The 20,731-nt window shown below is 47.6% G+C and overlaps 1 non-coding gene across 1 annotated transcript; it reads right to left on the minus strand.

Annotated features, from left to right (window-relative positions):
* Window positions 1-12,656: 12,656 nt before the first annotated feature.
* On the minus strand, window positions 12,657-12,741 carry TRNAR-UCG. Its single transcript has one exon. It is a non-coding gene; the product is annotated as a tRNA-Arg (tRNA).
* Between the last annotated feature and the right edge of the window lie 7,990 nt (window positions 12,742-20,731).

Below are 20,731 nucleotides of genomic sequence, written 5' to 3' on the forward strand. Positions count from 1 at the left end.
ACAGGAAGGCTGTCTTCTTTTGTTTTCCAGGAGGAAAATTATTTCCATGAAGCCCAAAGCACTGTTTTTACCCAGTGATCACACTTGTAAGTTCAAATTCCTGAAGGAGGTACGAAGTTACTCTTCAGAGATCTCTCCTTATTCCTCACTTTCTACCTGGCGCTGATTTTCGGAATGTTCTCTGGATTCCAAAGCACTGGGCCTAGGTGCTCGTTGACTCAGAAACCAGAAAGCAGTCAACGGAGGCATTCGTTACCCACCAGGATAAGATGCCACTGTAGAACCGCATCTGTATCTAGCCAAGGCACGGGCTGTGATGAGGACGAATAAGCAAGGCGTGGGAAGGCCGCTTTGGGGGCCTCCTCCGGGACCTGTCCAATGCGACAAGGTTTCCTACCACGCCTTCTTCAACACAAGGCAAGAGCAACCGCAATGAGAGCGACAGCCTAGCTTCCAATAACCCTGTCAATTTATTTCACCACACAACAGGGTCCCTGATGTGGAAAAATCAGATTTCTAGGCCTCTTCAACATCTGTTTCTGGCGATCGTGATGTGTTATCTTCGTTCATTGCAAAAACCAGCTGGTGAGTTGTCACGCCATTTCATCAAAAAAAAAAAAAAAAAAAAAAAGACCGAGTAAAATAAGTAATGCCTTTGGAGAGATTATTTATGACTTCGCCAGAGAGGAGCTAAGAAATCATCAGTACACGGAAGGCCTTTCTCCTCTGTTAGCATGGGGATAGAGGGTCACGTCTGAGAAAACGTGAATGTCCAGTAATGATTTGTCACACATTACAACTGTCCTTTGCCTTCAGGCTGGGGTTGATGTCCATTTATTAGTTCGTTTGCATCACAAACATTTCTTGAATGCCCGCTATGAGTCAAGCATTGTGCTAGGTGCTAGGGACACGGCAGTGGATTAGACAAAGACCCTACCTTCCGGAAGCTACCTGCTCACAGCACCAGGTGCTGTGCCAGGGTCATGGTCCTCCATCAGAACTTGGATCTTCTTAGGCACAGAAGGCTTCTATCAGAAAAATATATCGGCTTCTTCATCTCCCCACCAACCCAGAGTTCCCAGCTCACAGCTGCTGCTGTTCCAGAGGCTTCTCAAGCTTTTCCCTTGAGACATATCTGTGGGTGTAAGCAAAGATGAAACATGTTTGTGATAGAAGGTTCTGGATGGTCTGACTCCTGCCAACCTTTTTAACTGCATCTCTTAGGACTCTCACACTTCCACCTTGCTCACTGTACCACAGTCCCACTGGGCATCCTTCCAACCCTCAAATGTACCAAGTTCTTGATCACCTTAGAACCTTTCTGTTAACTGTCTTCCCAGCCCAGATTCTCTTACCCCAAATCTTCTCAAGAAGTAGTGCAACATGGGGCACCTGGGTGGCTCAGTCGGTTGGGCGTCCGACTTCGGCTCAGGTCATGATTTCATGGTCGTGGGTTCAAGCCCCGTGTCAGGCTCTGTGCTGACAGCTAGCTCAGAGCCTGGAGCCTGCTTCAGATTCTGTATCTACCTCTCTCTCTGACCGTCCCCTGCTCATGCTGTCTCTCTCTGTCTCTCAGAAATAAATAGAACATTAAAAAAAACAATATCTTCTTATTATTGAAATCCCAGCTTAAATGCCACCCTTAAAGAGACCTTCCCTGACCACTACCTATGAGAACTCCCACCCCATCACTCCCCATAGAATGTAAGAGCAATCACGTGGGGATCTCATCTCTCTAGTTCACTGCTGTATTTCTGGTACACCCTCAATACATATTTCTTGAAAATTTTAATAAGCAGAAGGAAAAACTGGCAAACTATTACAAATAATATGAAAATCCAACAACTGAAGATCTGTGAAGAATTACGGTATATCTCTACAAATGGGCTGCCATCTAGCCAATAAAACTGATGTCATAGCTTACTGTTTTTCACACTACAAATTGTGATCTTTAAGTGGGTCATGTAATCAACTAATGAATCATGAAATACTGTATTCTATTATATGCTATTTCATTATAAAATGGAATAGAAAACATCGGAGTGCACCATACATACTAAGGGCAAGTACCAGGCAGTTATATGTACATGTATGTATGTATATGTGTGTTTATTCAGTAGTGATGTAAATATATTTTTTACTATGGGTCATGGTAAAAATATTTGTAAATCACTGTTGTACAAGATTAATGACTAGGAAATATCCTCATAATAAATGGAAAAAAAGTGGGCTGCGAAAGAGATATTAACTCAGAACACTATTAGCTTTAAAAAAAAAAAAGCATAGAGAGACATAGAAAACCAACTGAAAACAATATTAATGAAAATATTGAGTAGATTTTTCTGGGCAATTTTACTGCTTTCTTCTTTTCATATTCACTTTTGTCTTAGAAATTATCAACATTGAACCTGTAATTTTTAAAATGTAAGTTATTTCCAAAGTGTAAAGTGTAACATGTCTGATACTTTTTAGAAAAACAGGCTTTTCTTTAGTGAAAGCACATCAATGACGATGCCATAAATTATCGCAAAAAGCTTTTAAGTGGTTATAGAAAGCAGAATTATGACAAGAAGTTCTCTATAGAAAGAGTTTCATCTCACAGTATGTTGTCTAATCTCCATAATGATACAACAGGGGAGACAAGGTACAGTCACCTTTATTTCACAGAAGGGGAAACCGAGGCACACAGAGGCGAAGTGACCTGTCCCCAGTCACACTGCAAGTTAGTGGCGAGCCTGGCAAAAAACCTGGAGCTCATCTTCTCCCTGTACTTCCCCTCCGATACACCAACCCTGATACCTTATTGTGTTGTACCGGGCACATTTACCCCCTTCACACCTCTTTCCTGAAGAAACAAGGTTTCCTTCTATCATTCTTCTGTCCTTCTATGGCCTCGAGGCAACCAGCTCTCAAGAATGTCTCGGCCGCTCCCTCAGCCATATTCCGATCCAGAGAGCCACGAAGGCGTTGCCTTTTCTGTGTATTCACTGGGGACACTATATATGGGGGCTAAGTGCTATTAGAGTTTAAATCCTACTTCTGCCACTTCCTAGCTCTGCAATCGTGTAAATGTCTGGCGTTCTACTGAACATACATTATTGCAAAGTATTGCCATTCTCATCATCATCATCGTCGTCATCATCACCATCATATAGTTTTGGAGGGTGCTGTGGCCAAACCACGTTCACACTGTGCCCTCTGATTCTTCTCCTTTACCTCCTCTCTCACCGCACGGAACAGAATTCCCTCTACCACCCTCCTTATATGGGCACTGATCGCAAAACTCTTCTGGATGTTCTGTTCCAAGAAAGCTCCTGATTCACCCCTCTTCTGTTGGAAGCCGCAACTGCCAGGGCTGCCTGTTTCCTGAGTCCCACCGAGGGGGCGGGGGCGTCCAGGAAGAAAAATGGATAGGTGTTCTGTTACACACACCTTCAGTTTGCCCCCCAGTGTCTGTCACCTTCTCCCTTCCGGCCGCACCCCCAATTTCTGCTTAGGCACGGATCCCTCCCTCGAGCACAAATGGTCTAGGTGGGGCTCCGCCCCTTTCCCCTGGGCGAGTCACTTTCTGCTGGTTCCTGTTCGTCTCCAGCTTCCCTCTGATTGGAGTAGCAAGATTTGGAAGTGAAGACATAATGTGAAGCCACTGGCAGTGTCCTACCACCGTGTGAGGACTTGAGGACACTCCTCAAGCCAGAGGCGGGAGGAAAGTGGGGTGGAGTCTCCCCAGGTAGAGAAATGGGTCTCCATGACAGATGATGGACAGGAGCCTCTGAATCAGACCGCACCTAAAGCCAGCCCATACGCTGGACTGCTCTGTCACGTGAACCAGCACTCTCTCTGTGTCCCGTAAGACAGTTGGAGCTGGGGCGTGGGGGGTGCCTCTTAGAAAGAGTCCTAGCCGGGAAATTCTGGCAACAGAAATGTCCGGTGAAGAATAGCTGAGAAAGCTGAGGGGAGAGCAGAGCAAACCAAATGCCTGAGGAACATTCAACAGAAATCATGGCACCTGGTGTTATGGTCGCCAAGCGTCTCTGGGAAAGTCCACCTTGAACGTCCTTCCTAGGACTGCAGCATCCATGTGCTTTCCTGTGAAAATGCACCTCTTTGTTCAGAGGCACCTAAAGACCTCCCACGCAGGCTAGTTGACCCCCCCACCCCCAAACTACCAGGAGAACACGACTTTTGGCAAAGGCAAGAAGCGAGTGCGGCTATGACAGAACGTGAAGTGCAGTAGAGTTGCTTGTGTTAAACACACGAAGGCTGTAGCGGGAGGCTCCCCGAGAACGAACAGCTATCAGAGACCAGAGAGTGGTGGAGCCGGAGGGCCAGGGGGCTCACCGTGTATTGCATCCTAAAGGCCAAAGGCTTTCTGGTCCTCAGAGGGACTGGGTTGGCTGAGCTCACGACTAAACCTATTCCCTAAAGTCTACAAATATCTCTCGATACTGCGTAGTGGCCTGCAGCAGGCAAGCTCACAAGGGAACGAGATGCCCATCACTGGAAACTTTGTGGGGGAACACAGGCGCGCACGCAGATGATACACAGCCTGGGAAAACAAGGGAGTATAAAGTCGAGGGAAGAAAAGCTGGATTTTTGTTGACTTGGGGTCATTCTGATTGGACCCTCTCTCCCCCACACCCACACCCCTGCCACTCATAGGCCACAGGGCTGTGTGACTTCTCAGAGAAGCACCCCTGTCACGTCCCCTCACCTCTGACATGCAGAGAAGATGCCCCTAGCCAAAGCTGCACTTCGAATCATAAGAGTGGGGCGCCTGGGTGACTCAGCTGGTTAAACGTCTGACTCTTGATTTCCGCTCAGCTCATGATCTCATGGTTCGTGGGTTCGAGCCCTGCATGGGGCTCCGCACTGGGCGTATAGCCTGCTTAAGATTCTCTCTGTCCTTCTCCTTGCCCTCTCTCTCCTACTCGTGCTCGCTCTCACTCTCTCTCTCTCTCTCTCTCTCTCTCTCAAAGAACAACAAACAAAACCAAATGAGTGGCTAGCAGACCAGAATGGCAGCTGTCTGGGCAAAAATGCAAGTCATGAAGGTACGAAAAAGGCCAGCTGGCTCACTGCTGCGTGCTCACCTCTTCCGTCCTTCCCAGGCCACCCCCTGGGCCCGCTTGTTGGCGGGTGCGAGCTGCAAAGCTGCTTGTGGTACCCATGGAAGACCAGCCCCACTGCGTCCCTGAGTCAGGCGCGGGCTGAGGATGGGACTTCCCGGCCAGATAGCGTGGGCGCCACAGTGCTCCCTATCAAGGAAAGAGCAGAGAAACGGCAGCCGCGGCACTGCCTTCTCTGCCCTCCCCAACCTCCCCCCCCCCCCCCGCCCACACACACCTGAAATCCCAGAGACTCTGATAGGTGTGATGAGGGCCCTTATTGCCCAGAGAGTTCAAGGGGGAAACCCTCCGTGCAGGAGGGGCCGAGGGTAGTGTTATCTCACAATCTCAGAAACAAGATGGTGCCCGTTTCTGGAATCTGCTGCAGGGTCCCCAAATGGCAACTTGAGGTTACCTGGTTCTCCTGTGAGTGGTGAATAGAGGTGAGAAAAGCAGCAGGGGGGGGGGAGGTGGGGAGCAGAGAACTGGGGGCTGAGGCTGTTCTCAGTCAAGGGTGAAAGACCTTCCACCGTTTAGGTGCATTTCTTCTGTAAATGAGAAATTTCTGCTCCCCCCCTAGTGCGTAAGGGTGGCGTCTCTCCTCCTCAGACTTCACCCTGGGAGGGGTTTTTAATCATTAGCTTCAGGTTGACAATAGATCACAAACACAGCTTTGTTTTTTTCTGAGCTAGAAGTCAAGGACTGGGATGTTGGGGGGGGGGGAGTTGGGGAAGAAAATAGATATTCCATGACTGCCCCAAATATATCTTACAAGTGGTCTCATTAAACCTTATGACTAAAAGGCACTTAATTAACAAACGCTTCCTCAGAGGCTAGAAGCTTCCACGGTGAACTGTATCAGACAATCCTTGACAACAGTGTCCAGGCAGATTTCTCATTCTGTCCAGGGATGTCGGCCAGTGTGCTCGATCTCAGAACTCCGCATGGAATTTATGCCTCTAATTCCACACCCCAGCTAGATCAAAGGAAGCCAAGGCCAAACGATTACCCTGAATTTTGGAGACAACACAGGTAACCCAGAGTTGGGCAGTTTCAGGTTAAAAAGAAAGAAAAAGAGTTTCCTCTTTGATCCAAATAAATACAGGCTACATGGATATTTTTCCATTATTACATTATTGTAACTATCCAGACTCCTTGAGAGCCTTTTAAAAATTCTTACCCATGAAAAAAATATTCTTACACACGAGCTCAAACATTCATATTTGGTAGCTTAATTTTTTTTTTTCACAAGGCTTTAAACTGATGGGTTTTGATTAAGACAAGATTTATTGTAATTGCAGCTGGGATGGTTCGAATGCTCTATTTTGTAACTACAGATACACTCGGGTTGCCTGCGTGGCTCAGTCGGTTGGGCGTACGGCTTCAGCTCAGGTCATGATCTCACAGTCGGTGAGTATGAGCCCCGCGTCGGGCTCTGTGCTGACAGCTCAGAGCCTGGAGCCTGCTTCAGATTCTGTGTCTCCCTCTCTCTCTGCCCCTCCCCTGCTCACTCTGTCTCTGTCTCTCAAAATAAAATAAAGACATAAAAAATTTCAAAAAAAAGATATACTCAATACAATGTGCTTAACTAATAGATATTGTGTCATTCATCTGCATTCTGCTCTGTGCCTATTTTCTCTCCAACACAGATAGGACTCTACCCACAAAACAAAGTGGATATTCCTAGGTTATATTAATGACAGCCCTGACTTTATGTAAGTAGAGAGCAGTCCAAGCTCCTCGCGATCGGAGCTGTGTCTTATACTTTGGTGGGTTCTCAGTGCCCATTACATCCCTCCATGCAGAGCTGATGCCTAATAAATGCGGGGATTTCATGGGCTCCAAGCCACTTGTGAGTCACCGGCATCCGCATGGCTGATTGACAGGCCTGACCCAGGATATAAATGGAACTAGGCCACAGAGGGACTGTAATGCCACCTTCTTTCCATACCAAGATGTCTCGAAGTATGGCCTGCCAACTACCAGCCTCAGAATCACCAGGGTGTTTGCTAGAAATTCAGGCCCCTGGGCCCCTGCCTGTAGGAAGTAAGAATTTAGGGGATGGGGCCCAGGATGGTGGGTGGGAAGTTGGAGGAGCTGTACTCTACACCCTGAGCTGGGCAGGTGCTTTCGAGGAAATGCTACTTCTGTTACAAGCTTGAACCTAAAAAGAGCAAATCTCGTTGAACCAAAGACACTGTCAAATGCCAAATGCAGGGTTATTTTCTGAGACATCCTGAGAGGAAAAATAAAGCTGCCGACCAGACTGTTGCTGTCTGTATGAGACATCCTTACTTCATGGGGGTGGGGCTGTCCTAAAATTGCTGAAATGTGGAACCTGCTGCCCCGCACTCCCCAACGTTTATTAGCCCCTTAGCTGTGTGTGTAGGGGGGTGTGCACACACGGGGGATGCCTAGGCTATCTATACTATATGTAAATAGGGCCACTGGTTCTTTATGTTTCATTAATTTGTTCGGATTTGGGGAGGGTTGTCTTCTAAGGAACCGAATGAACCAATGTCAGGATACCCAATGCCAAATAAAGGGGTTTGGGTTTTTTTGTGGGTTTTTCTGTTTGTTTGTTTTAAATTTCTGAGAGAGAGAGAGAGAGAGATAGTGTGAGCAGGGGAGGGTCAGAGAGAGAGGGAGACACAGAATCTGAAACAGGCTCCAGGCTCTGAGCTAGCTGTCAGTACAGAGCCCGACGTGGGGCTCGAATCCATGAACCGCGAGATCAAGACCTGAGCCGAAGTCGGATGCTCAACCGACTGAGCCACCCAGGTGCCCCTGGTTTGTTTTTTTTTTAAGTTTATTTTTATTTATTTTGAGAAAGGCATAGAGCGCAAGCAGGGGAGGGCCAGAGAGAGAAGGAGACAGAATCCCAAGCAGGCTTCACGCCAGCACAGAACCCCATGTGGGGTTGGAACTCACGAACCGTGAGATCGCGACCTGAGTGGATACCAAGAGTCAGATGGTTAACTGACTGAGCCACCTGGGGGCCCCAATGTTGTATTTATTTTTTATCTCTTTAAGAAAAATTTTTTAATGTTTATTTTTATTTTTGAGAGAGACAAGAGTTTGAGCAGGGGAGGGACAGAGAGAGAGGGAGACACAGAATCTGAAGCAGGCTCCAGGCTTTGAGCTGTCAGCAGAGAGCCCGATGTGGGGCTCAAAACCATGATCGTGACCTGAGCTGAAGTCCAAACACTCAACCAACTGAGCCACCCAGGTGCCTCTGTGTTTATTTTTTTTAAGAGAGAGAGAGAAATAGAAGAGAGATCAGAGGAAACCTTGATTAAATGACGGGCAAATAGCTCCTAAGGAAATCCTAAAGGAAATCTCTTAACTAAAAGGTCTCTGGGTTTAGAAAATCTCTTAACTAAAAGGTCTCTGGGTTTAGGAAGAGTCTAGAAGTACACAAAGGAATGCAGCTTTTGGGGAGAGAGCCAAGCAGATGAACTACTCTAACTTTGTCTCGGGAAGACAAAGGGGGCACACGGCTCTGGAAAACCTCAGGTGTCCCCTCACCCCATCACCAGGGCTGAGCTGAGCATACAAATGGAGGCCCACATACCATATGTCTGAACGTTTGAGAGTTATATACCGAGCTAACAAATGTTTCCGTTGAAAAGCTTCTTTCCTCCTATCTTGACAAATAAACTGTCATAACAACTTGGAAGGGCGGGTGTGAATTCAGAACTTGGGGCTCCTTGGAGTTCCACACTGGAATTTGGGGGTGCAGGGAGAGCTGGCACTCAGCCTCCACCCCCCCCCCATGCTTTTCCCACCCACAGTGTGGGTGCATGAATGTGGACGTTTCAGCCACCTCGCCAAGCTTCTTCTACAGAATTCCTTGCTTCCACCATCTAGTAGCCACACCTGGCCATGCCCCAGCCCAGAGTGGGGAGGCGCTGAGAGTAGGCTCAGGACTTTTTTTTTTTTAATGTTTATTTATTTTTGAGAGAGAAAGTGCACGCACGCGAGCTGGGGACAGCCGGTTCAGGACCTCTGAGCAGGGAATTCAGGAGTCCAGGAATCCGGAGAGTGTTCTAGAAGGAGGGCAAGTCCTGAGTGGGCACATCCCATTGGCCCTTCCGAATCTAGCTTGGGGGAGAGGGGAGGAGCCAGAGGAGAGAGTCTCTAACACACTGGTTCTCAGACTTTAATGCACACCGAATCACCTGGGGAGCTGGCGAAAGTGTGGACTCTGGCTCTTTAAGTCTGGAGTGGTGCCCAAGAGTTCTCACTTCTCACAAGCGCCCGGGTGATGCCGAGGCTGCTGGGCCGGGGACCACACTTAAGTAGCAAGGTTCTAGAGCCCTTGGACTCGAGGCAGGCATCCCTCTAGCGCTGGTCTAAGGGTGGATGGTACTTCCCCACATGTCTGGGACCAAGAGATGTTTCATGAACTGTTGCTCAGTTCTATGGGTCACTTGATAAAACAGCGGGGGAGGAAGGAGAGAGGAAGGGTGGAAAGAGAGAGGAGGGGAGGAAGGGAGGGAGGAGAGGAAAGAAAAAGAGGAAGCTGTTTCCCCTAGAATTAGACATCATTTGCATGAGTACGGCGGTCTGCCTTCACTGCGACTTGCTTGATGCTATCAGCCTTCGCGACAATAATTTTTTCCTCCTGTCCCTCTAAGCTTGCCCTCTGGTTTTCTAAGTCCTTCAAGGGCAGTGACCAAGTATTTTAGCTCTTTTCTCTGTACTAACTCACTTCCAGCGAAGCCTGGCCTGAGACCCAGGTATCTTGGCTCACGTCCTGATCGTCCCCCATCGCCACTGTGTCTGCTAAATAGAGGAAACATTAATTTGGAGAGACTGTGAATCTTCTGGAAATTTCCATATCACTGAAGATTCGGAAAGTGAGTTCGCATTCCCTCTGTACCCTTTAGTTATTAAATCATAAACTTTAATTTAAGGCATTTTAAAGGGCCCAAAGGAATTTTAATTTGACGTGAGTGACTTTCAAATCTGAATAATAATCAGATCATATAAAACTGTACAATCTCTATTACTCTTAAATAATAGAACAAGTTTAAAAATAATCAACAGCCAATGTAAGACTGCTGTATAATTCAATCGAACCCTTATTTTCTGGGCTAATGAAGGAGGCAGTGAGGGAAGTAATTCCCAATCATTTGTATGTGACTTTGCATGAGATGGACAGCCCTACTTCTGTAATCTCTTCAAAGTCTGTTTCAATTAATGACATTCTTTAAGGAAAGGATGACTGTGGGGGTGGTCCAGAATACCTGAGAGGTAGTAGCCGATGGCCTTCAGCACTGAAATCCAAACCAAGAGATAAAGAAGTGTTCATGAGGCTCAGCAGAAGGCAACCCCCTACCCTTGTGAAAACAAATGGTTTGCTGTTTACACACATCAGAAGGTATTACCCGAGGGGCGCCTGGCGCCTGGGTGGCTCAGTCGGTTGAGCATCCGACTTCGGCTCAGGTCATGATCTCACGGTTCGTGGGTCTGAGCCCCACATCGGGATCTGTGCTGACAGCTCAGAGCCTGGAGCCTGCTTTGGATCCTGTGTCCTCCCCACCCCACCTCGCCCCTCCCCGGTTCGTGCTCTGTCTCTCTCTCTCTCAAAAATAAATAAACATTAAAAAAAAGAAGGCATTACCCTAGACCTGCTTTGAGAACAAACATGGGTGACCACCCAGTGAAGAGCATTTAGGGTATTTACAGGAGAGTAAGAGCAGCCCCCCATGCAAAGATCTTTGTCCCACCCCCATCACAGTGGTGTCAGAGAACACGCGGACACCACCGCCACCACGTCCCTTGACAATAGTTCATTGGAGCGAAGCCCCTGGCACACTCAAACACCCCAGAGCACCAGACATCGGGAGCCATTGGATCCAGAGAGTGAATGAGCTCAGCCCACACTGAGTTCAGTCACCAGGAAGGGCTCAGCAGGTGGAAGAAGTGTGGTTCTCAAAAGTGAGCAGGCATCCGAATCGCCTGTCGGCTTTGTGAAACTACAGACGGCTCCACCCCCAGAGTTTCTGATTCCATAGGTTTGAACCTGGGTCTCTCTCCAGTTTCCAGGCGATCTTGCTGCCGCCACCCTGAAGCCCACGTGATGTTGAGAACTGAGAAGCCATTAACATCTGACTCTACCTGGTAGCATCTCCTTCTTTCTCTTGACTGGCAACGTGTAAAAGCTGCAGACTGGCCCTTTGCTTCTTAATAGGATCCGGCCAGGCGCCCCAAATTCCACCATTAGCAATCTGCTCCTTTGGACTGGAGAGCATTCTCCCCTTAAAAAAGTCACCTGTCAAATACAAAACCATCCGAGAAAGGTCCAGCCTTGCCAACCACCACTTAGTGCACAGCTTCTCAAACCTGAGCCCCTGTAAAGCACCTGAGAAACGCACTCCCACTCAGTCTGCTGTGCTCTCTCCAATGATGATTCCACTCCTTCTTTGCCCTCAAATCGGGAGCCCTGCCCTGTTCATCTGCACTCTCAACTGATGATCTTGCCTAGTTCACTGAGAAAACAGCAGTAATCAGAAAACAACTTCCAGGACCCGCGCCCAGCTTCTCAACTGCTCCGCAACTGTGGTCAGACCCTCCACCTTCTCTTCTGTCACAGTAGATGAGCTGTCCGTGCTCCTGTCTAAAGCCCAAAGGATGTGTATGCACAGATACCCTCGCTCCAGACTCCTCGAGCCTTGTCTCCTGCCCCCTCCTGCACCACTACGTCGGCCCACAACCAACCAGAGTGTCCCCACCTGCACACACACTTCCCCCGATGTCAGGAATCTCAGCAAAACCCAGAAGCCTCCTCTGAACTCACAGCCCCTTCAAGGTACTGCCCCATTTCTGCACGACGCTCTATAGCAAACCTTGAGTTCTTTCTTTTTTTTTTTTTTTAATTTTTTTTTAGCATTTATTCAGTTTTGAGAGACAGAGAATGAGTGGGGAAGGGCCAGAGAGAGAGGGAGACACAGAATCTGAGACAGGCTGAGCCATCAGCACAAAGCCTGATGCGGGGCTTGAACCCACAAACTGAGATCATGACCTGAGCTGAAGTCAGATGCTTAACCGACTGAGCCACCCAGGTGCCCCAACTTTGAGTTATTTCTTTTTGTCTCTACTTCCCCCTTCTCTCTCTCGCTCTCTCTCTCTCTCCATCTTTGAGCTTGTTCTAGCAAGTCTTTCATCCTCACCATCCCAATGAAACTGCTCTTTTCAGGGTCACCAATGGCTCCCACAAGATACCGTGCCTTCTTGGATTTCTTCCTACCTTTCCTCATGTTCTTTCTGTCTCTTCTGCTGGCTACTCTTCACCTTCTTGACCTCTAAATGTTGGAGGAAACGAGCATTCGGTGCTCGGGCATTTTGTCCTCTCCGTCTACACTGACTCTCTAGGTGCTCTCATCTTGAATCTCAGGACCTTAAGCATCATCTATTTCTTTTTTAAAATGTTTTAAAATGTTTTATTTATTTCTAAGAGAGAGACAGCATGAGCAGGTCAGGGAGAGAGGGAGACACAGAATCCGAAGCAGGTTCCAGGCTCTGAGCTGGCTGTCAGCACAGAGCCCAACGCGGGGCTCGAACCCACGAACCGTGAGATCATGACCTGAGTCGAAGTCAGACGCTCAACCGACTGAGCCACCCAGGCGCTCCTACCATCATCTATTTCTTGACCGCTCCCAAATTGAAGCCTCAAGACTTGACCACTTCCTGACTCCAGGTTTGGCTATCCCATTGCTTTGTCAATACCGCTACTTGAAGGGCGATTAAGTTCCTGAAACCTAACATATCTTAAACCAGAATCTCCATTCCCCTCACTCGAACCTGTTCCTCCAGGGGTCTTCCCTAGGGTGGTAATTAACACCATTCTTCAAATAGGTCAGGATAAAAATCTTGGTGCCAACCCCAAATCGTCTCCCTTTCCTTAAACCGTACCTTCAATCCATCTGCAAATCCCATTAGTTACACGAGCAAAATATATCCAGAATCCACCCACCCCTCAGCAGAAATCACCACTACCACAAGGGATCCATCTATCAGCCTTTTTTTTTTTTCCCTGCATGGTTGTCACGGGCTCCTGGCTGTTCTCCCTATTTCTACCGGTCACCCTTACAGTCCCATCTCAGCACAACAGCCAGAGTTGTCCCTCCCCCTACTTTTTTTTTCTAACAGAGAGAGGGAGGGGCAGAGAGAGAGGGCAGAGAGAAACCCAAGGGCTCTGTGCTGTTAGCGCACAGCCCGACGAGGGGCTCCATCTCATGAACCGTGAGATCATGACCTGAGCCAAAACCAAGAGTTGGACACGTAACCGACTGAGCCACCCAGGTGCCCTCAGAGCTGTCCTTTTGAACACATAAGTCAGATTGTTTTATTCCTCTGCTCAAAACCCTCCAGTGGTCTCTTAGCTCATTCAGAATGAAACCCATGGTCCTTTCTGTAGCCTGTATGGTCCTACGTGCCTGCCCGACTACCTCTAAGCCTTCATCTTTTGCTCACTCAGCTCCAGCTACTGTGAACTCCTTGCTATTTCTAGAATGCTCCATATTTAGGCTTACCGTTTCCCCAGCCCCAAATTCTCTTCCCCTAAATAGGCACATGGCTCATTCCTTTGCTGAGTTCAGATGCCCTACGCAGAGTTTCCCACACCACAGAAATTCTTCCTAAGCATATTCGCAGTGGCATTCCTATCTCCTCAGCCCTCTACTTGCTTGATTTTGCTCCGTAACATCTGACATTATGTTACATCTTAACCTTGGTTCCCTTCGAAGTGGAGCCTGAGCCAAGGGCTCCGGCACACGTAGTTTATTTGGGAGGGAGTCTCATGAGGCAGGAGGGAGGTGGCGGGGAAAATGAGACATGGAAGAAGGAAAAGTCAACACAAAGGTGCTTTATCAAGGCCACCACTCGGGCCACTGTGGACTGGGGTCATTTGGGCTCAGTTCCACTGAGAGTTAATTCCCCACAGAGCCAGACTCATTGGGGGCTGAACAGACCCAAGGTGTTAGAGACGCTCCAGAGAAGTGTGTTGACTCATTAATAGCTGTTGCCTCACTAAGACATAAGCTGTTATTGTGTTTTGAAGTCAGGATTTTAAAGGTACACTTTAGTAATATCTAGACTTTTCAAGCATAGCACCCAATGTGTTTGACACATGTATTCAGTCAGATAACCACCACTACAATCTACAATGAAGATCTAAAACATTCCAGGGCACCCGGGTGGCTCAGTCGGTTAAGTGCTGACTTCGGCTCAGGTATTGATCTCACAGTCTGTGGGTTCGAGCCCCACGTCAGGCTCTGTGCTGACAGCTCAGAGCTGGAGCCTGCTTCAGATTCTAGGTTTCCCTCTCTCTCTCTGCCTCTCCCCCACTCGTGCTCTGCTCTGTCTTGCTCTCAAGAATAAATAAACTTTGTAAAATAAAGATAGAAAACATCCCAACACCCCCCCGCCAGGTCTCTTTGAGCTCCGTTGCCATCAGAGCCCTACAGACACTGGCAGCTACCAATCTGCCTTCTGTTCCTATAATACACCTTTTCCAGGATGATATACTGTAAGTGACATCATACAGTATGTGGTCTTTTGTGGCTGCCTCCTCTCACTTAGTGTAAAACCTCTTGGGATCCATCCATGTGGCTGCACGTATCCATAGTTTGTTCCTTTTTATTGCTGAGTAGTACTCCATCGTACGGAGTTCTTACTGGTCTGCTCTACAGCTGACAGGCATTCGGGTCATTTTTGTCTATTAGGAGTAAAGCTGCAATGAACATTTGCATACCAGTCTTTGGATGGATGGATGCTTTCATTTCTTTTGGATGAATGTGTAATGTTGGCCGTTTTGTTCGCTTACATTCCTGGTGCTTAGCTCATTGCGTGGCACATAGTGAGATCTCAGTAAATATTCGTTGAATGAATAAACACAAAAGCAGCCTACTCCAAGCCATGAAGACTGGTCTTCATGGCCAGAAAGACTCAAATAAAAGCAGGGAATTAAACCACCTATATGCTACATAGATGTTTATTAAAAACAAAAAACAAACAAAAAAAAAACCAACATCTTATCTGAATACCTTCTGGGACAGCATCTATTTCCATTATCGAATTCATGGAACAGCACTCAATCTATCTCATCAACTAATCCCCCAGACCTCAGCAGGCTCATACTGACTATATAGAGGTATAGGGTTTTTAATGCACTACCCCGTACACCACCCGTGCTTCAGTTTGCTTGTTTGATTTAAATTCTAATTCATCTCTCCACCACTTAATTTCGTTCAGTCCCTAGGCCTACGGACCCACGCTGACTGTCATGGCCACACTATCAACAGACACAGGAATGACACCATTAAAACAAATTCATACCCTCCTTCCTGGCCGGTACAATTTCTCACTGGCTAATGGAATCCCAAGGGTAGCCAACCCATTCTAGGAGCTTCTGAGCTCCTATTTAAGTGAGGTGCCCCATCCTTGGGTGCTTTGTTCATGACATGTTTTCTGGCAGATATTATCACTTGAGTTACCCCCCCCCCCAGCCAAGTCAGCGGTACTAATGGATTTTATATCACAAATAGTACCAAAGGTTCTGCTCACCCCTGCCTTTATCTACAGTGGTCCTGGGAAGCCCCAGGGGTGTCTCACACATGCTCCTGGACAAGTTTGCTCAGATAGCCTTGTGTCTATGCACCGCTCCTTGGGGAGTATTTTCTATTACTTCCCACGGAGCACCACCATTAAAGCCTGGAACCTTGAGTTGCAGGCAAAGCCCAGCTGTCCTGGCCAATAGATGGGGAGTGCCACGCAGATTTTTGAGGTACCCTCTATTTGTCAGATCCCATAACAATGTGGTCGGTGTGCCACTGGGTTCCCAAACTGAGTGTCACAACTCTGCTAGTTTTTACTTACAGCCCTTCTGTGAATCAGTCACTTGGAGCACTTATTGAGCACCTTTGACATACCAGGCATGTTCCTGGGTCTGGGACAGAGAAATAAAGAGACAGGGCGCATTCCAGTGTCCAGTGCCTCTTATGCATTCAGCGTCACTGCCAATCCCAGCCACAGCTATGGCGAACAGTTCTAAATAGTCTTCAACCCATTTTACCCACCTGGGTACAGGTTAGAATTCGCCGGTGAGAAGAAACTATGTGAGATCGGAAAGGAAGAAGGTAGAAGAGGCTATTGCTTATGAGAATTTATAGGATCCAGATATGACACAATTTCCCAGAGAACTTTTAAGAACCAGCCATTTCGGTGCTTTGCTCCAGGCTGAGATCATCAGTGTTTCCCTGACCTTCCAGCTTCAATCTTCTTGACCTTCACCGTTACATCTCTTCATATTTGCACAAGCTCTGATTCCTATATGAAGCCTCTTTATTACTATAATACTTGGAAGAGCTTTGTCTTCCAATATAAAGTACCTGCACCCAACCCTTGTCTCAGGCTCTGCCTTTGAAAGGGAAGCCAAACTAAGACAAACCCTGTCCTTAAGAGGGAAGAGACAATAAACTAGCAACCAAACAAGATCATGTCAGCCTGGGATATGAGTTAGGAATAAAACAAAAAGGGTGATGTGAGAGAGTTACAGGGTATGAAAAGGGCATCCACTTTAGATGGGGGCTCAGAAAAAGATGATGTAAGGAGGTATTATTTTTTAATTTCTCTAAGGTTTATCCATTTTGAGAGACAGAAACAGAGCATGAGCAGCAGAGGGGCAGAGGGAGAGAGACACACAGAATCTGAAGCAGGTTCCAGGCTCCAAGCTGTCAGCACAGAGCCCAATGCGGTGCTCGAACCCACGGACTGTGAGATCACGACCTGAGCTGAAGTCGGATGTTTAACTGACTGAGCCACCCAGGGGCCCCAAGGAGGTGATATTTAAATTGAAAGCTGGAGGAGGACAAGATGTCCTCCAGGAAAGAGTGCTCAGGACAGAGGAACAGCAGATATAAAGGCAACAGAGTGCGACTGGACCCGGCTCGGGATGAGAAAGAAGGCCCGGTGGTTGAAATGAACAGGGCAAAGGGGAGAGCGTTCCAAGAAGAAATGGAAGAAGCAGGCAGAAGCTCTTGGGTAGAAACCTGCAGGCTCTCAGAAGGAGAGTTTTATTTACTACTATGCAGAGTAGAAATCCATGGAAGGTTTTCAAGCGGGGGAGTGGCACGGTCTAATATACGATTTGAAAATAGTTGTCTGGCTGCTGTGTGACACATGGAATATTGTGGGAGTGGCAAGAATGACAGCTTATCTCCTACCAAGACCCAGACATGAGCTTAGAGGCACACAGGGGTCAGCTTCGAGCGCCAGCAACCACAGGGCATACACTCATAATCACACCTTCTTCTAAAGTGCAGAGCTTTCTTACTGAGTCAAGCTCTGTAGGCCTGGCTGCTTCTTCCCTGGCTCATCCTTCTTGCAGGGACCATCCCCTCTTAAGAGGCTCCTTAGCTCCTCCAACACAAAGACTTCTGAAAGGCTCAACTCTGCAGCCAGCCCTCCAGACACTTTCCGGGCACCCGGGTACTGGCTGAGGCCCCTTCGGCGCTCCACCAGAGTACCAGGGGGACTCAACTCGGAGGCACCCATGGGAGTTAAAATTGGCCTGGCCTAGTTAAAAGAAATTAGAAAAGCAGACACCTCCATTCAACAGAGCGGCAGTTTCTCAGACACTCCAACCATTTTGGCAAAAGTAGATGTGCGAAAATGGACTTGAGATTGTTAATGGTACAGAATCACAGAAAATATGATGGGATGGAAAACTCTCCAGCGATAGGCTCAAAATGGAGTTTTCTATTCTGGGTCGAGAAACAAAATGAGGAGGGGCTGCCTTTCAGGAGACAGCCCCTATTTCCATAATTATGGGCAATTGTACAAGTTACTTAGGAAACATGCGAGTCATAAGGCTGGACTGTTTTTAGACCGAGCCAGAATTTAGATGTGGGAAGTGGTTTCACATCGTAACACTACCACAACATACGCTGTGTTTCAATCTATCAGGAGCTCAAATTTGATCAGCTTTTTTTTCCCTCTTTTTTTAAGAAATGTGCAGCAAATTGCTTTTCCTAATTAAGGTAGATGAAGACATAAGCACGCATACTACTTACCACTCTGGGATAAAATTGACTTTCAAATGATATTTAATGGACCAGCCTGATGGTAATGTTCTGCAGCTCCAGGCAGGAGGCCTGGATTTGATTCTCTTACTGCAGGAAGAAAGAGAGGAATGTATGAGTGTGTGTGTGTGTGTGTGTGTGTGTGTGTGTGTGTGTGTGTTTACAGTGGTAACAAGTAGAGGGCTAAGGGTGAAGATACTTTCCCAAGGAATCTCTCATCCTTCTGAAAAAAAAAAATGTAACCAGTTTCATTTCACAGGAAGGCAAAGAGGAGAAAGTCAAGTTTAATGGTGGGAGTGGATATGAGTTAAGGAATAGAGAGAAGGCATTATGGTGGATATTTAAAGCCTTTATGTAAAGATTTTCTCCATTTTGTGCTAAAATTGAAAAAAAAAACCTAGGACTGACCTCTTTTATGAAAGGAAATTATTGATTGATATAATAATAGCAATAATAATAATAACTACATTGTTCATGTACCAGAAACCACGCTAAAAATTCCACACACCGTATTGCGCTGAATCCTCGCACAGCACATGGATCACGTATAGCGGAGTTCCTCACTTAACGTAGCAGGGGATTGTTTCTTGCAGGGGCGAAGGTACTTGCCCAAGGTAAGCGGCAGAGCCTGCATTCACACACTTGCCCACCCCACCCCACCACCTCACTCACGCCCCTCCAACCCACGGCAGTGCTTGCTGTACCTGTGGCGCCACCATCTTTCTCATCCGCAATATGGCGGCAGGGTGCGGTAAGCAAATGGTAGTTGGAGCGATGCAAGTACCGGGGCCAGTGGTGACTTCGGCGGAAGGTCAGAGCAGGCGAGGTGCTGTTATTCAGTCAGTCAAAATCCTACTTCCGACCCCTTGGCTCCATACCAAAGCAGACTACCTCCAGACCTCAGAGGTCAGCTGAAGAGGGAGAGTGGGCGCTGTGTCCCCTTGGTCAGACCCAAGCTCCATGTGCAGCGGAAGCCCAAAGCCCTCTCCAGAACCTCCTCAGAGGCCCGAGGATTTTGCGGCTCCTACTTTTGCCCTGATGCTGGGCAATCTTCGATTCCCAAGTGTGTAAATCAGAGCCGTCTTCAAGGGCCACCAAAAGTCTACTCCCATAATGCATTCTAGAACATACTAGATTTAAAAAAAATTTTTTTTAATGTCTTATTTATTTTTAGGAGAGAGAGAGAGAGACAGCGTGAGCAGGGGAGGGTCAGAGAGAGAGGGAGCCACAGGCTGAAACAGGCTCCAGGCTCTGAGCTGGCAGTCAGCACAGAGCCCGATGCGGGGCTCGAACCCACGGACCGCGAGATCATGACCTAAGCGAAAGTCGGACGCTTAACCAACTAAGCCACCCAGGCGCCCCTAGAACATACTAGATTTTAATGAAGAGTTCCGGGGGAGACAGGAAAATGGTTGGCATCTCATGCCACAAACAACTTTCTGAGTTAGAGGAGGCATCGCCGGCTTTAAAATGCCCTGTGGCCACCTCACCACCATGACTGCACGGGCCTGCTCTTGTCCCCTTTCGGCTCCAATGGCTTCTCCCTCCCTCGGTTAGCAGAAGAAACTGTTTCCAAACTTGGATAACTACACGCAAGAGCCTTGCGTTTCACATGGGTTTTCTTTCTCTCTTTTTTTTTTTTAATATTTTTTATTTATTTCTAGGAGAGAGAGAGAGACAGCGTGAGCAGGGGAGGGTCAGAGAGAGAGGGAGATACAGACTCTGAAATTAGCTCCAGGCTCTGAGCTGGCAGTCAGCACAGACCCCGATGCGGGGCTCGAACCCACGAACCGCGAGATCATGACCTAAGCAAAAGTCGGACGTTTAACCGACTAAGCCACCCAGGCGCCCCTCACATGGGTTTTCTTAATCTGGAGTTCAAACTTCAGAGGATCCGTAAACTTAGATAGAAAAACGTTACTTCTGGGATGCCTGGGGGGCTCAGTCAGTTAAGTGTCCAAGTCTTGGATTCAGCTCAGGTCATGATCTCACCATCATGGGATCGAACCCCATGTAGGGCTCTGTGCCCTGCTGGATGTGGAGCCTGCTTGGGATTCTATTTCTCCATCTCCCTCTGCCCCTCTCCCTGGCTCCTGCATGTCCTCTTCCTCTCTCTGAAATAAAAAAATATTTAAAAAGCAAAATGTTACTTCTTTACCTTCACTAACTAGTAACTAACATTCATTTTTTCGCTTCTATTATGAATCTGTACCTGAGACCATTGCCACCAAGAGAAATTATATGAGTTATTAGTCCGGGCTCTAGCTCTTACTATTAATGCATTAATTAAGAAACACATATGTGGGACACCTGGGTGGCTCAGTCAGTTAAGTGTCCAACTTCAGCCCAGGTCATGATCTCACAGTTGTGGGTTTGAGCCCCGCATCGGGCACTGTGCTGACAGCTCAGAGCCTGGAGCCTGCTTCAGATTCTGTGTGTCCCTCTCCCTCTGACTCTCCCCTGCTCACGCTGTCTCTCTCTCTCTCTCTCTCTCAGAAATAAATGAAAACATTAAAAATTTAAAAAAAAAAAGGA

The sequence above is a fragment of the Hyaena hyaena genome, unplaced genomic scaffold (assembly GCF_003009895.1).
Source record: "Hyaena hyaena isolate Hyena2069 unplaced genomic scaffold, ASM300989v1 scaffold_12, whole genome shotgun sequence".
Lineage (NCBI taxonomy): Eukaryota > Metazoa > Chordata > Mammalia > Carnivora > Hyaenidae > Hyaena > Hyaena hyaena.